The 16,238-nt window shown below is 41.3% G+C and overlaps 1 protein-coding gene across 3 annotated transcripts in view; it reads right to left on the bottom strand.

Annotated features, from left to right (window-relative positions):
• The window catches only part of SRFBP1 (serum response factor binding protein 1), an 83,142-nt gene that overhangs the window by 37,403 nt on the left and 29,501 nt on the right, over positions 1-16,238 (bottom strand). The window lies entirely within an intron of this gene.

Genomic DNA, 16,238 nt, shown 5'->3' with positions numbered 1-16,238 from the left:
CAGCTAATGATCCCCACTCGCTAGATTCTGGTTTGAAATAGATATGGAAACAGAATTGACTAAGAAAAACAGAAGAACCTGAAAAGATGCAGAAAGATGTAGAAGAGTACGAATACACACAGTCATATAATATACGGGGCCCCTTTGCCTGTTTCCAGAGGGCATAGAGGAAAAGAGTTCAAAGTTTAGACACAATGGGGAAAGAAATAATTTCCTTTTTCCATTCCCCTTCCCAGTACATCTCCAGGATCTAGTCTTTTCTTAAAAGCACCATGCGGAAGAAGAAAAATTACTTTTTGCCCTTTCCTAGAGATCTTGAAACTTGAGCAAGACAAACCTGCTACTTCATTTGCCCAACGTGAGGGGTAAAGGTGGAAAGAAGAGATCTGGCAACAAAACATGAAAAACACCATTTTTTTTCAGTACCTACAGATTTTCAAAGTGGCTGCTAAAAGCTCCTGGGCAAAATATTGGTATATGGAGTGCAAAAGAACTATCCAGGACAAATACATGAATTGTGTAAACCTCCAACATCAATAGTTTGCCTTTGCTCTTCTTTATGTTTTTACTAGATTATTTTTTTTTTAATAGACTAAGATGACTTACGCAGTATATGGTAAAACAATTCATTTAAATAGGAACAGACTGTCTTCTGCCTCAAGATGCCAAACATCAATATAGCATTTTCACAAAACTACCTATGGGTTCAATACTAATCTCCTCACCGAAAAGTCAGTTTCAGTCCAGTGAAAATGAACCATTTGACATGTAATTCTCACCACCGCCACATGAATCACTTTGCATTTATCACCACTGAATTTGTTTAGTCATTTTATTGCCCAGTTAGTTTTGTAATATTGCTCTGCAGTGTCTTAGTATCTTCACTATCCTGAAATTTTGGATTATCAAGCTCTGTCATCCATTCTGTTTTTCTGAGTAATTTCCAGCACTGATCTCCACAGAACTTTACTGTTAGCTTTCCAACACTATGAAAGCTAACCATTTATTCCTCTCTTCCACTTATTATATTTAACTCTGTGACTAAAAGAAGAAAACTCATATCCACGAACAGCTTTAAAAAACAAAACATCATGAAAAAACACCAGAGTTTGGTGAAAGCTGGACAATGGCTTTTTAGAAATTTGGCACACTACACAGATTCAATCAGCAACATTGTCTGTATGTATTTATTCCTTCAAAGAACTCCCACTGATTTGCAAGGCATGACTTTCATCTCCTAAAAGTACAATTATTCTGCCTCATCCTATTCATCCATGTGTTCACAAAATCCATTCTTTAATAAAAGTGCCAATGAGTCTGTCCAGCACTGAAGTCATATTTACATTGGTATTACATTCCCAGGAAAGATTTTTTTTGTAAGCAGGAGGCAACCATGGGGCAAATAAGACTTTACACACAAAACCATCAATTGGAATAAGGAATCATAGCAGCTGCAGTCACCATTCTGAATTAATTAGTTTCCAAGTGACTATAAAGATGTTCACAGTAGGTCTCCTGTTTCTTTTTTTCTCCCTTCCAACTAGAATTAAGAATGAAACCTTTCTTAAAATATTCAAGAATAATTTCTTTTGTGAAGAACAAAAGACCAAATTTCTGTGGGAAACTTCTTCAGATTAAAATGTCCCAAAGACAAACGTTGTTCAAGGATATTGAGACATTTTAACACTGATCCACCATACTAAGCAGATTCACTGTTTTCTAGAGATACTTTTCCTAGCTTCTCCAGAATAAATTAAGTACAAAGATCAGCTAGTATACAGGAAGAAATTAATTAGAACTGCCTCAGAGATCTCACAAGGACCATCTTCTCTGGCAAGTATTAGTACAATTTGGCGTGGGATGGTCAAAATGTAAAGAAAAGGTATGCAGTGCTTAGAGAAACGTTCTTTTATATCTCAGGTTTACATGAATTATGGAGAAGTTTTACAAAGAGGCCCAAGTTGGTGCACTGAAGTGAAATACATGTTGGGATGATATAAGAAATCAACAACAAAAAAACCCAAAACTGTTTGGAATATACATAAATATTTTCAAAATGAGCACAGAAACATGCTGACACTTCTGTTGTTATTTTGAATAGTAATAACAATAAGTGTTTCGGTTTGCTGTCACTGGTCAATTTTCAAATAAATTAAGGCATATGGGTTGCATTAATTTGTTTTTTGACTACTGCAAAGGTTGCCTCTTTATTAAAATAAACAATAAAAATACTTATGCAGAATTCTGAAAGGAGATGGAGTCTCATCTGCAAGCCATATTTTTTAAAAAGTGAAAATAACTTATTTTGCATCCTTACAAAAAAACAAGATAGTATAACCCTTATGCAAGACTCAAGAGGAAAAAGCTTCATCTGCAAGCCATATTTTTAAGAGTTGACAACCTTCACTCAGAACCTACTTTTAATATTTTCCTTAGGTTGACTCAAATCCAACAAAAAGTTGCCTTTGTGATCTGTTTTTCACTTTGTAGCAAAGAATCTAGTGCATGACAAAAAAAGCATATAACTGCTTGTATTTAAATATCTTGTCAATGATGAAGTCTTGAAAATGAAGCTGGTGATATTTTTATTGACTTTTATATTTAAGAAATGCATCCCATCCTTTTTTATGCAATCCAAAAGAGTATTTGGTGGTAAAAAAAATAAAAGCCTTACTTTTGTTATCATAATGAAATAGAACAATATAAATGGCTGTCAGTTGTTTTCTCATTTCAAATTAAAATTGTACAGTGCAACATTCGCCCCGCACACTATTTTTCTCTCAGTTTTCCTTAAGATTCGAAGTATTCTTTTATGCTAGAAAAAAATATCTATCATATTCTACAGCTTTCTCACACTAGGATTGTTAAGGTTGCCCTGTTTTCACCTAGCAAGAGCAGCAAACAGGAGACTGACTTGGGAAAACAGTTATATTAAGTATGGGGGTTCTCACTGTAGCATAAACATGAATAGAAGTGAGGTATCAGTGAATATAAAATATAATGCTATGAAAATTAATAACAGAACAGAACTCAGTCAGAGCATACCAACCTGCCTTCTCACCATTTTAAGAAGAGTGTCAGAAAAAGATGGTAGGTAGGAATATTCAAGGAAAGTGGGTATAGAGGGGAGACATGGTTATGTAGCCTCTTGACAAGGCACTCCCCCCTCATCCTTATTAGTCAAGAATATCAAAAGCCAAGCCTTATAAACTCTGAGAAAGGCATCCCAACAGTCATTCAGTTCATCACTTCTGTATAGTTTTACTCCATCTCAGCTATGAAGAACAAAACATTTGTGTTTTCATAAAAAAAGGTGTCATCATTCACTTCTATGGATAAGTCCACACACATATTGATTGACAGGAATAAACCAAATTTTCATGAAATAAATTCCAAAGCAACATATTTGCTGTTTTGACTAGAGAACAACTACATACACACAGCATCGGCTCCAGGAATAGTTTATATTTGTTCAGACTGTTGTACTTCCCTCTGGAAGCGTTACATCATCTTTGCTCGTTATTTCAATGTTAATATAGTGTTTTTATTCAGAAATAGAATGAGGTTAGGTTTTTTAAGTAAGAATTTGTTCAGTATCGGAAGATCGTAATTCTTCTGAACAAAATGCTCATTAATTACTGAGGAATTATCTCCTACAAGGATATTACAGAAGAGTAATTCCATGGAACTACATGACTAGAAATAAGCAAAAGGTATCAGTGAGCACATCTGACCACCTATCATGATGGTTTTGATAGACAAGCTGGAGAGACAGCATACTGTAAAAGTGAAAGAGGCAAAATCCTGACCTTGAAGTTACAGCAACCAACCCTTTTCCCCTTCTAATCCAATGCCCAAGATTTGTTAATATTCATATGGAAAGGACAATAAAACACTATACTGCAACTAATTAAATACAGAAATACATAATACTATCTTCCCTGCCTCCAGTCATGAGACATTGATTGTCATATAAATTTCTCTGCCATTTTTGTACGGGAAGTGTACAGGTTTTGTCTGTTTACTTGTAGTACCAGTTTAACAATACAAACTAGCACAGCACAGAATATCCCCAAGTTTATAAAATGAAACACCATTAAATTCCAATGTCTAGACAAGTAGAGGTATGGTATTGCTCCACACAGTATATTCTCAAGCACTTGATCTAGCTGCCTATATTCAGTACTGTTTATGATGCTCTTCCACACACTCTTTGGAAGGTAAAACTACAGTATAGCATAGTTCATACACAGTTATTCATGTGTATCAAAACCTAGGCATGCAACTCTGTTGATTTATTCCCACAGCTATTTCTCAAAGAGTAGAAAAATAACGCACCAAATAAGATGGTTTTTACTCCTAACTAAAGCTAAAATAATTTTATTGTACATCTACAGTTTTTCAAGTTCCTAACTTGAAAATTCCTCCTACTTACAATTGTGTAAACATTGACTTATGTAAGCTGGAAGAGACTTCCAGATCTAGTGCAACCTGCCCAAAGAAGCTCTAGACAGAGAAGGTTGTTCAGGGCCCTTGAATTTTGACTCTCCAAAGGCTGAAATCCTATACCCTCTCTTTGCTATCTGTGTTAGCATTTTATAACCCCATTGGTGAATTCCATCCTTCCTCCTGACACAGCAAGTCAGAATTCTCCAGGATGTAACTTATGCCCACCATCTTTCCTCTGGACATCTCTGAAGAAAGAATGGCTCCATCTTCCCAGGCCACCCTAGGTAGCTACAGCCAGTAATATAGTTTGCCTTTAGCCTTTTCTCATCAAGCATGAATAAACACAGCTCTCCTACCTTATATATTATGTGATCCAGCCCCTGACCAGCTTGGTGGCCCTCTGCTGGACTTTTTCCAGTATGTCCATGTCTTTCCTTTACTAGAAAGCTCAGAACTGGACACAGCACTCCAGCTGCAGTCCCACCACAACCAAATAAAGGGGAAGAACCACTGCCCTGGACCTGCCAGATACATTAATTTAGCCCAGAACGCAGCTGGAGTTCCCCTCCACAGGGGCACACTTTTGTCTTGTGTTCAACTTCCTGTCCATCAGGACACCCAGATCCTTTTCCACAAAGCTGGTTTCTATGCAACTAGTCTCCAGCCTGGACTGCTGCATGAAGCTACTCCATCCCAGACACAAAACTGCATTTGCTTCTCTTGAACTACATGCAGTTCCTCTCAGCTTTTTTTTCTACTCTGCACAGATCCCTCGGAATAGCAGCCCTGCCCTCAGGGATATCATCCATGTCCCCCAACTTGGTATCATCCACAAACCTGCAGCGAATGCAACCCATATAGTTTATGGTACTACTAACACAGCAAACAGTACTTTTGCTAGCACAGACCCCTAAACGGACATCACTAGTCACCAGCAACCACGTGGATGTTCTACCACTGATCATAATCCTTTGAACCTGACAGACCTGAAAGATTTTCACCCACACTTATTGCCCAGTTTTTCACTTCATCTCTCTCCACAGATTCCAAGAGTTGTAGAGTTTGCAAAGGAAGGTCTGGAGTACTACTCCCACTACAGTTTCTATCTCTAGTCCAACTACACCTACTCAAGCAACTCCACTAAAAGATTCCTCGGTGCTACATCCAGACAAGTTTTGAGTATTTCCAAGAATGCAGACTTCAGAAATTCTCTGATCAATCTGTTCTAGAGATTAATCGCTCTTACAGTGAAAAACTGATCTTGTAAGTTTGAACAGACTTTCTTCAATTTCAGTCTGTGCCCACTGCCTCTCGTCCTGTCAGTGGGCACAACTACTTCCATCAGGTATTTTTTACACACAGGTAAGATCCCCCTGAGCCTTCTCAAGGCTCAACAGTCCCAGCTCTCTCACATGCTCCTTGATGCTCTCTCACCTGCTCCTAGATGCTGTAGTCCCAGAGTCATCTTCATGACCCTTCATCTGACTTGATCCAGGATGTCCATGTCTTTCCTGCACTCAGGAGACCAGAGCTGGACCGAGCACCTCAGATGTGTCTTACCAGTTCCAAGCAGAGCGGAAGGATCACCACCCTCAGCCTACTAGCAATGCCTTTCCTCATGTAACCCAGGAGGCTGATGGCCTTCCTTCTCATAAGACTGCTTTGCTCGCGCACGGTCAGCTCGTGTCCACCAGGACACCAAGGTCCCTTCATGCAAAGTTGCTTTCCAGACTGTCAGTCACCAGCATAGATGGCTGCAAGAGTTTACTGCTACCCAGCGGCAGGGCTTGACATTTTCTTCTGCTAAACTTCAAGAGATTTCCTCTCTGCCCTTTCCCCAGCCTGACCGTGCCCCTCTGAATGGCAGCAACCTTCTGGTGTACTCTTCCCAATTCTTCACCTTCTGCAAACTTCACGAGCACACGCTCTGTCCTATTGTCAGTGAAGATGGTAAATACTACAGACCTCAGCACTGAACTCTGCACTATACCACCAGTTACTGGCCTCCAGTTAGGTACACAGTCGTGCTGTTACCAAAACCCTTTTTGCTCAGCAGTCCAGCCGGTCTTTGACCCACTTCACTGTCCCTTTAACCAGTCCCTGCCCCCTCAGTTTGTCTGTGAGGATGTTACCGGATACAGTGTCAAAAGCTTTACTGAACTACAGAGAAACAACCACTGTGCATCTCACCCACCACACTACTCACCTCGCCGTAGAAGGCTACGAGTCCGCCAAATGTCATTTGCCCACTGCAAATCTATGCTGACTATGCCCAATCAGCTGCTTGGCCTTTAGGTTTTGTGAATGGGTTTCAGTGTTACTTGCTCTGTCCATCACCTCAGCAACTGAGGAGATGCTGCCTTGCCTGCAGTACCCCTCACTTTCCACTCTGCCTTTCCTGAAGACAGGAGTGACACCGGCTTCTTCCCAGCTGTCAAGAGCCTTCTGCCCGCACACCCCAAGTTGGTCCCACCAGGACATCTCAAAAGTGACCAACACTGGCAACAAGGGCCAGCCTCCTCTTACGGGCACGCTCCAGCAGGTCCCATGGACTCGTGTATGTCTGCTTTGTTTAAATGTTCCCTAACCTGATCCTCCTCCACCAACCGTAAATCTCCCTTGGTCTGCACTTCCCCACTAGTTTCAGGGACCCAGGACTGCTGAAGGCTACTCTTGCCACTAAAGACTGCAATCGAGAATCATGGCCTACCTTGGCCTTTTTAATGTCCTTTATCAGAAATCTCACGTCTGCTTAACAGTGGGCCCACGGTTTGCCTAGTCTTCCTTTGGCTGCTGCTGTTTCCTGCAGAAGTCCTTTGTGTTTGCCCTTCATGTCCCTCGCCATGTTCAACTACAGGTGGACACCTGGACAGCGTCTCTATATTCCTTTCCGGCCACCTGTCTCTGTTTCCACCTCGCATACCTCCCTTCTACAGTTGAGTTGGTCAGTGCTGCCCCTGACCTTCCTCTTGCCGACCAGTTCTTCCTTCCTTGTATCTATCAGGTCCAGGGGAGCATCTTCTTTGAGTGGCTCCTCCATCACCTGTGTTAGAGAGTTCTCATCAGCCCTCTCCAAAAACCTCCTGGACTGCTCGACACCTGTGGTTTACACTGCTGCAGCAGCTGGTGGTGCTGTTCTTCTGCAAGAGGCTGTGGACACCAGGCCTCTTTCAGTGGTCTGGAGAAGGTCCCGCCTACGCCCTGGGCAGGGTGCGCGTGGCCATGGGGGAAAGCTGGTGGTGGAGCAAGCGGCGCCAGGCGAGGGGGCTTTGGCCAGCGCTGGCACCAGCACAGGCAGGGGACAGCATGTGCAGCCACGCATTAACGGGCCCAGTCTGGAAAGCAAAGCGGGCTGGGCCCTCTCTGTAACGGGACGGGAGACTGCCTGGGGAAGCCATTCTGCCTCTGCCCCTTTCCGGTTTGGGTTTCCCCCCTTCCTCTCTTGCCCTGCATTTTGTTGCCCTAAAGCCTCCTTGCACACGACGTGGGAAGTGGCTGCCCAGGCGCACAGAAGCGCAGGGCCATCCTCCCACCTCCCTTTTCTCCCGCCCGCGTCACCGTCTGCAGCGTCGGCACCTTTGGTGCTGGCCTGTAGACTGGGAGCCACGTCCTCCACCTCCACCTCCTTGGGGTGGGGTGGGTGGAGGTGTGAGCAGGTCTTTCTGCCCCGCCGAGGTGGTGCAGGGGCTTCCTTCGCCCCGTCTGAGGGGCTGGGGCAGGTCCCCAGAGCTGGGCCAGATGGAGCGCGGGGTGGCCTGGGAGGGGGTGGGAGGCAAGGGCACGAGGAGGCAGGCAGGGCACCCATGGCAGAGCGCCAGCGCTGTGGGTGCTGCTGGGGAGCACGGGGAGGCTGGACACTACCCAAGGCTGGGCCTTGCTGGTACACGGCTCCCTGACAGGGCAGGCTGCCACGGTGCTCCAGCCCACAGCACGGGACACGTGCGCACTGCCCTGGGCGGCATGGCGGGAGCTGCGTAACACGGGGAAGTTGTGCTCTGCCGAGGGGATGGGGTGCGTGAAGTCATCTGGAAGGGGGTCTTCATCTCTGTATCAGAAACAGTGTGGCCAGCAGGACCAGGGCAGTGACCGTCCCCCTGCACTGGGCACTGCTGAGGCCGCCCCTCGAACCCTGTGTTCAGGTCTGGGCCCCTCTCTGCAAGAGGGACGTAGAGGGGCTGCAGCGTGTCCAGAGACGGGCAGCGGGGCTGGGGAAGGGGCTGGGGCACAGGGCTGATGAGGAGCGGCTGAGGGGACTGGCGGTGTTTGGCCTGGACAGGAGGAGACTCAGGGGAGACCTTATCGCTCCCTACAGCTGCCTGACAGGAGGCTGTAGGCAGGTGGGGTCGGTCTCTTCTCCAAAGTAGCAAACGACAGCATGAGAGGCAATGGCCTCAAGTTGTGCCAGGGGAGGTTTAACTTGGATATTGGGGAAAATTTATTCAACAAAAGAGTTGTCAGGCATTGGAACAGGCTGCCCAGGGAAAAAGTTGGGTCAGCATCCCTGGGCGTATTGAGAAGATGTGTAGATGGGGCACTTTGGGACATGGTTTAATGGTAGGATTTGGCAGTGTTAGGTTTATGGTTGGACTTGATGAAATTAAGGGCCTTTTCCCATCTAAATGCTTCTATGATTCTATTATTTACCTGAGAACAAGCCCAAACCTAAAAAAAACCCCAATACTATCTACCTCTGGGGTCCCTCAGCTATGTTCAGAATCCACATTCCAACATTCATGAATCCCAGAACAGTTCTCTCTTGGTGACATTAAAAAAAAAGGTGGTTTTTTTTCCTAATTTGAAACTTCTGAAATATTATTTTTAAAACAACACTATCATTTTTGGATTCTGCGGGTAATACTGAAAGTCAGTTAAAAGTTCAGTGATTTTAGTAATGTGTATTTTTGCTAGATTTTCAAACCCAGCAAATCTCAAAGAAAAGTAAACCCAAAAGATGTAATTACTTCAGAAATTAGAGGTAATCAGTAGAACAGATTAAGAAATACAAGTGTTTTTTTGGATACAAATTCCCAGCATGGCAGGAGCTGCGTAACACAGGGAAGTTGTTCTTTGCCGAGGGGATGGGGTACATGAAGTCATCTGGAAGGGGGTCTTCATCTCTGTATCAGAAACAGTGTGGCCAGCAGGACTAGGAAAGTGATTGTCCCTTTCCAACCTAAATGATGCTGTGATTCTTTTACTTGTTTCTGATCAGGGTAGGTGTAGTAGATACGGTATTATGTTTGGCTGCTAGCGCTGACCTTTATGCTCTGAACTGGCTCATTATCCACCTCAAGGCAGAGTTCTATAAATTCCTGCTGCTCTCTCACACAAAGGGCAACTTTCCCTTCCTTGTCTTCCTGGCCCTACTTTGGCTATAAGGAGATTACATAAAACAGTGTCACAGTCTTTTCTAAAAGTCTAAAAGTCTAAAAGGTACACAGCATCTGCTGGTTCCTTCTTGTCTGCACAATTACCTCATCACAGAAGGGGATCAGGTCAGTTAGGTACAATTGACTCTTGGTAAATCCATTCTGGGTACTCCCAGTCATCTTCCTGTGCTTAATTCCTGTGCCTGAAATTGGCTTCCAGAAAAACTTGCTCCACAACTTTTCCAGAGATTTAAGCTGAGACTAACCAGTCTGCATTTTCTCAGATACTCCTTCTGGAAGTTGATAGGATGTTTGCCTTTTTCCAAACATCAGTAACCTTTTTCAGTTGTGACCTTTCAGAAACAATGAAAGCAGCCTCATCATGATATAATTCAGCTGTTTCTGCATCCCAAGTATAAGGTATCTGGTCCCATGGACTTGTACAGGCCCAATTGACTTATGCATTCCTTAATGGCATCATTTTCTGCTGTGGGTAACACTTCACTCCCACAAACTCTGCCTGTAGGCTCTGGAAACTGAGAGGCCGAAGAGCAGAACAAACCAGTAAAAAACAAGAGAAAAACCCCCACCCTGAATATCTTGCCCTTTTCCATAGCCTCTCACTGAACTTTGGACCCTTATTTTCCTTTAGCTTTACTTTTGCTCCCAGTGTACTTACAGAAGAAAGCTGGAGAGGGACTTTTCACAAGGGCGTGAAGTGATAGGACAAGGGGTAATGGATTTAAGCTGAAATAGGGTTGATTTAGATTAGGTATTAGGAAGAAATTCTTTATCTGAGGGTGGCTGGACACTGGAGCAGGCTGCCCAGCGAAGCTGTGGATGGCCCATCCCTGGAAGTGTTCAAGGCCAGGCTGGATGGGGCTTTCAGAAACCTGGTCTAGTGGAAGGTGTCCCTGCCCATGGCAGGTGAGTTGGAGCTATATGATCTTTAAAGTCCCTTTCAACCCAAACCATTCTATGATTCTATGATTCCTGCAGACCCTCACATTCCTCACTAGTTGGAAATCCATTTAAGCTTTTTATTTTCTAACATTATTTGTGCATTGAGGTAGTGTCACTATATTCTTCCCAGGTAGTATGTCCTTGCTTCCACCTTTGGTGGACTGCCTTTTTGTGTTTGGGCTTAGGAACACACTGTCTATCCATGCTATCTTCTGTGTTAAGCACTCTTTGCACAGTTTCTTATTGGGAAGAGCTTTCTACTTCAGCCCTGACAGAATCTGAGGTATCTGAATGAATATTCAGACCTCGTAAAATAAAAATTATCTGCCTTACAATGCATGTATTACCTAGAAGAGCCACATAACGTCATTGACAAAGTACAATGTGCTATCGAGAACATAAGCAGCAAAATTCAGTGTCTCATTAAAGTGCCTGACTTCTTGCACATGTACATCCAACCAATGCACACATGGATCTATCCACCACCCAAAGCACCAAGTTTCCTGCATTACTGGAGAGAAATGCATCATGTATGGATAACAAGTCAAGACACTTGCCAAGGCAAGGATGTGCACTGCTCCTTTGAAGGAGGGCTAAATGACTGAGTTCTACTCCTAGCTTCCATGAAATGGTCTGTAAGTGGCATCTGACCCACACCACTGTGCAAGTTGGACCACCCCTGCCTCTGCCTTTTAAATGAGAAGCATCAAGGACCGTTCCTAAGATGACTACACTAGATTTTAAAAGCTTTCCATTAATCTTTCAAAAAAAGCTTTAAAGTTTCTGTAATAGTAATAGGAAAGTCTGCTATCTACTATGAATGAAAATATGGAAGACTGTTGTGGGAAACATACACTAGGAGAAAGAAAAAGCAAAACTCCAAGTGAATTAGTCCTCACTCTTACTCAAAGCAATTCTACAGTGAAATGTTACCTGAAACCAAGGCTACAGGATTAAAGCATTAACCAAAAAAGACACCACTACTGTTAGAAGAAAATGATAAGGCTTTCTGAAAAAGCTGGGCATTTCCAGAGACAAAAATTCCATGCGAAAAGATGACAGAAGAAAGATCTATCAAGCTCCTTAGGCTGACCTACTCTAAAATTATCAGTTACCCAGTCCTAAGCAAAAGCCCTTTCTCATCCATATCACTGTTACTTTCATGAAATAAGACAATTTTTGTTCCAAGGCCAAAGACTGTGAAAACATCCTTCAGACTGAAGCTCTACCTTTATGTAACAATTTGGCTTTCAAAAGCTTGACGATAATACTGGAGTTCATACTTTACTCCTGTTCATATCTTGCTAAAATATAAAGTTAAGAGAAAATAATTTAGAATGAAACACTGTTTCACCCCTGTATCTCTCGTACTAAACTCTTTATTCTGTGATAATTACTGTGTTTTATGTGTATGTAAACAAGAACGTTGTACTGCCTTATCCAATTCTCCAGTGATTATTTTCAGGACCAAGGAAGTGTCTTCCCAAGCCATTTAACAATGGTTGTAAACAGCTGCCCATGTTTTTGCCCATTCACAACAACTGGAAGACATATTTCCCTTCAAGCACTGCAAACAGCCTTTCTTCTGTACTTCATTAACAGGCATCCTCTAAACACGATATTGCTGTAGCAACACCTGCCATCATACCAAGGTTTTCATTGTAAGGTAAAGGCAAACACTACTCCTAAATACACAGCAAAACATACATATAAAGTTGTATTCAAACCTAATTTCAGTCAAGAAATTGAAACAATTCAAGATAAGCTACACATTGCTAAGACATCACTAGACAGTTACTTTTGTGTAAAGAAATTTTTGTAGTATCATAGCTTCCTAAATATGGTTAAAAGTACTCAACAATGGATAATTCATCCATTTTGAAAGTATCATCAACCCTGATGAACAAATAAAAAAATTCCTGTAAGTATACACAATTTTATATTTTAAAAAAAATAGTATCTTATTAGAAGGACTAGAAAGGATCATACTGTTCCTTATTCTCGTATTTCATGAATCGTTAAATAAATACTTTAAACAGTTTTGGCAAAACAAAATCTGAAGGCCTCAGAAAACAGCGTACTATTCCAATAGCACTGCGAACTCCTGCAAACAATTAATCCAGTTCCTGCATCCACGTAGCTGCAATTTTTAACTGTTCTCACTTCCCACAATGTTTACTTCTGGTTGTTGTGCTTGAGAAATTATTAATTGTATTTGCCAATTAAGTTATTTTTAATCTCCAGTTCTAACAATGAAAACATATAGAATCAAAAATTAAACATAATTCCAACAATAATACAACAATATATGCTATTTGCAAATTCAAATAACAGAAGCCCAGCACCAGTTCCGAAGTTTTCAATATATGTAGAACTATGCATGTGTGACTATGTATAGGATATAAAAAAAAAGTAAACAGACACAGTATTTACTGAAAAGTGAGCATCTAATTACATCCTACTCCTAAGGAAATATATTTCCAGTGAAATTATGTCAGCTGTGTCCAATTAGAGTCTACTTGAAGACAGGAAAAAAGCATCTCCAAAAGTTAGTGATAAGACAAGAGTTATCAAATAATTGTATGCATTATGTCCTCCTTATAACATCAGACTTGTAATAAGTAACGATCCACGCTAGAAAGAGAAGGTAAGATTTTATAATTCAAAGTTCACATTTGCCTCATTCAGAAGGACAGCAGTTCTTACAAGTCCTGCTGAGCTGAAGGCAGCCAGAATCTAAAAACAGATGAACCATCAGTTAATTTTTTTTTTAATTTTTTTTTTTTTTTGTTACGGTCTGGATGAAAGATAACAGTTTCCATGAAGTGGCAGCAGCCATATTAAGGCACTGTGCTGACCAAGAAACAGATTCCCCCAGTAAATGAACTACTACAAAAGGTTTGTGGGTTTACAGGCAGCTGAATGCAGAAATGTAATTCTTAAGGCAACAAGGAATTCTCATTTATTAAGATTTCAACTCCTCAGATTATTTTCCTGAGTAAAAGAAACTTAAGCCATCACATTAAAACCTTCAGTAAAACAGAAAACAGTGTGAAGGTCCCAGAATTTCAGTCCCTCTTCCCTGAGCTTGAAACAAATTCTCTGTGAAAGGGAATCCTCCTCTTGTGGCTTTTGAGGTCATCAGGATATATGAAGTCCTTCACAAAAGACTATTCCTGCCAGCAGTCCCCAGAAGGTTGGTGGGGTTTTTTTCTGGATATGCAGCAGGAGAAAGGTAGTCCGAGTTTGTTCCCGACTAAAAGAAAAATGTCTATTTAGAAAAAGGTGTGCCATCTTTGACAACTGGGAAAAATGAAGGAAAAATTGTAGTATTTGCCTTTTCTTTCAAAGATGTATTTTCTTCAGTCTATAGCAACCCCTCATACTTTTGTCCAACCAATAAAGAAGTTCTAGAAGTTTTAAGTAGCAATCTCAAGATATTTTTTGATCTGAAAATACACATGCTGTCAAACTCTGCTGTAACATCTGCTTTTTCCTCCAAACCAGAGTAATGGCTAGCATAATTATTTTTACTGGTTTTTGTCTTTTCAATTGAACTTCTCTTTGCAGCTTGCTATACTCCTCCAGACTAAACATTCAGTAAGCAAGAAGGCTTTTTTTTTTTAGATAAAACAAATAAGATAGAAATTTATGTACTATTTCTGCATGTTACATGGAAAATTATCAACTCCTATATTCTGCACACAGTCAATCGCTTTTGAAAGGATTTGCATCTCCTCTGACAAATGTTTGAGATCCACACACGGAAACTGCTAGAATAGACTGGATAATACAAGCCTGCTCTAAGTTGGAACTTCGTAGACTGCTTACCAGTTTGCTTCATTCACAATTTCTAATCTGTCCATTATTTCCTAAAAATTTTCAAATATCCATTCAGGTTATGCTAAGAGTTCTTTATGAATCCTATGATCAGTAACTTAAGACAAAAGGCTGACAGGAGTGTTCTTATACCAACATAAAATTTCCCCTATCTTAAATAATATCAACAATTTCTGTGAAAACTGTCTTGTTACTCTTCCATGATGAATGAAAAAATTTTCTATTCCAACTCTAAAAAGCTGTCTTACTCTAGAAATCAAGTGGTGAAAATATGTAAACAACTACTGCCTTTTAGGTTTTTCATAAGAAACAGGAATTTCTCCTTTGTCTATGAAACAAATACATTGTAGAGATAGTAAGTGTCTTATTTGTTAATTTTCAAAGGAAAAAACCCACTAAAAGCCAATCCTTTTGCTATAGAAAAATAATTAATACAAGAGTGCATTTTTTTTAACAATAAAGACCACTTACAGCACAATTTCAGATAACCGAGCACATTTACTAGCTACCGGCCTGAGAAATGGGAGAGCCTTTCCTCTTTCTCAGCTGCTCACTTTGAAGACTCCTCCCTTTAATAAAACTATTTCAAAGCAAAATTTGTTTGCTTTCAGCTCTCCAGATCACAAATCTGTCCTCCCTTGACAATCACCCTTAAAGTTAACACTTACAAGTCCTGCACTCATTAACACCAACCGAAGAAACGGCCTGAATGTACTTGGCCAATATAGTCCTGAGTGCACATAGCCTTTAAGATGTCTACACTAGCCAATCCTGGAAGGAAAAGCACAATGTGGACAAAGCAAACACTTCTGGAAGATACGTGCAGAATGGATCTTGCAGTAAAACCCTCTCAGGAGTGCTCATGGAAGCCCTGTAAAACATGGGCTTGTGAGCTCCAGTCCTACACCACACCTTATCACTTGATATTTACTCATACAAATTGAGAAACGTTTCCAGAAGTCTCATCATGCTTCAATAGACACATAAATGTCATTAAAAAAAAAAAGTCACAAGACCAAGTTTAAGACTGACAGCAAGCCTCAATAAGACTGTCATGTTCTTTGACCAGTGCTTTACCCTTTAATATAGTGCCACCCATTTTCTTTTCCTCTTTATTGATTTCTGAGCACCCCTATGATTCCACCTGGTGAATCTGGCACAAAGCATATATAAATGGGTCAAAGAAGGCTTTCCAGTTACCAGCTTTCTTGAAGACCAAGATCTGCGCAAGGATCAGGGGAGAAAAACTACAAAAAAATGTTAAAAACCCCAAAGGATCAGGGAAGAAAAAGAAAAATAAAAGTTAAACCAAAAAACCCACCCAAACCAAACAGAACGGTAAGGGTGATTTAATGACTATAACCATGAAGAAAAAACAAAACCCCCACCCATTTCATGTGAAAAGTTATCTTGGCCTATGCAGGACTCCTGTGCTGCATAGGAACACAGCTAGGCTGAAGAGAAAAAAGGTCTGACTCAAGTGTTACCAGTTCCTTGCAGCTAAAATTTCAAACTACTACAGAACTTTGAAGTTGAAAGTAAAATACAAGTAGCATCATACTTAAACTAAGATAACTGATAATAAGGATACAGTGTTGTCAGGCACACAAAATGCCT

Source organism: Falco biarmicus, chromosome Z, assembly GCF_023638135.1.
Source record: "Falco biarmicus isolate bFalBia1 chromosome Z, bFalBia1.pri, whole genome shotgun sequence".
In the NCBI taxonomy this organism is placed as follows: domain Eukaryota; kingdom Metazoa; phylum Chordata; class Aves; order Falconiformes; family Falconidae; genus Falco; species Falco biarmicus.
Note: the sequence above shows the minus strand (reverse complement) of the source record. Positions and strands in the feature narration are given on the sequence as shown.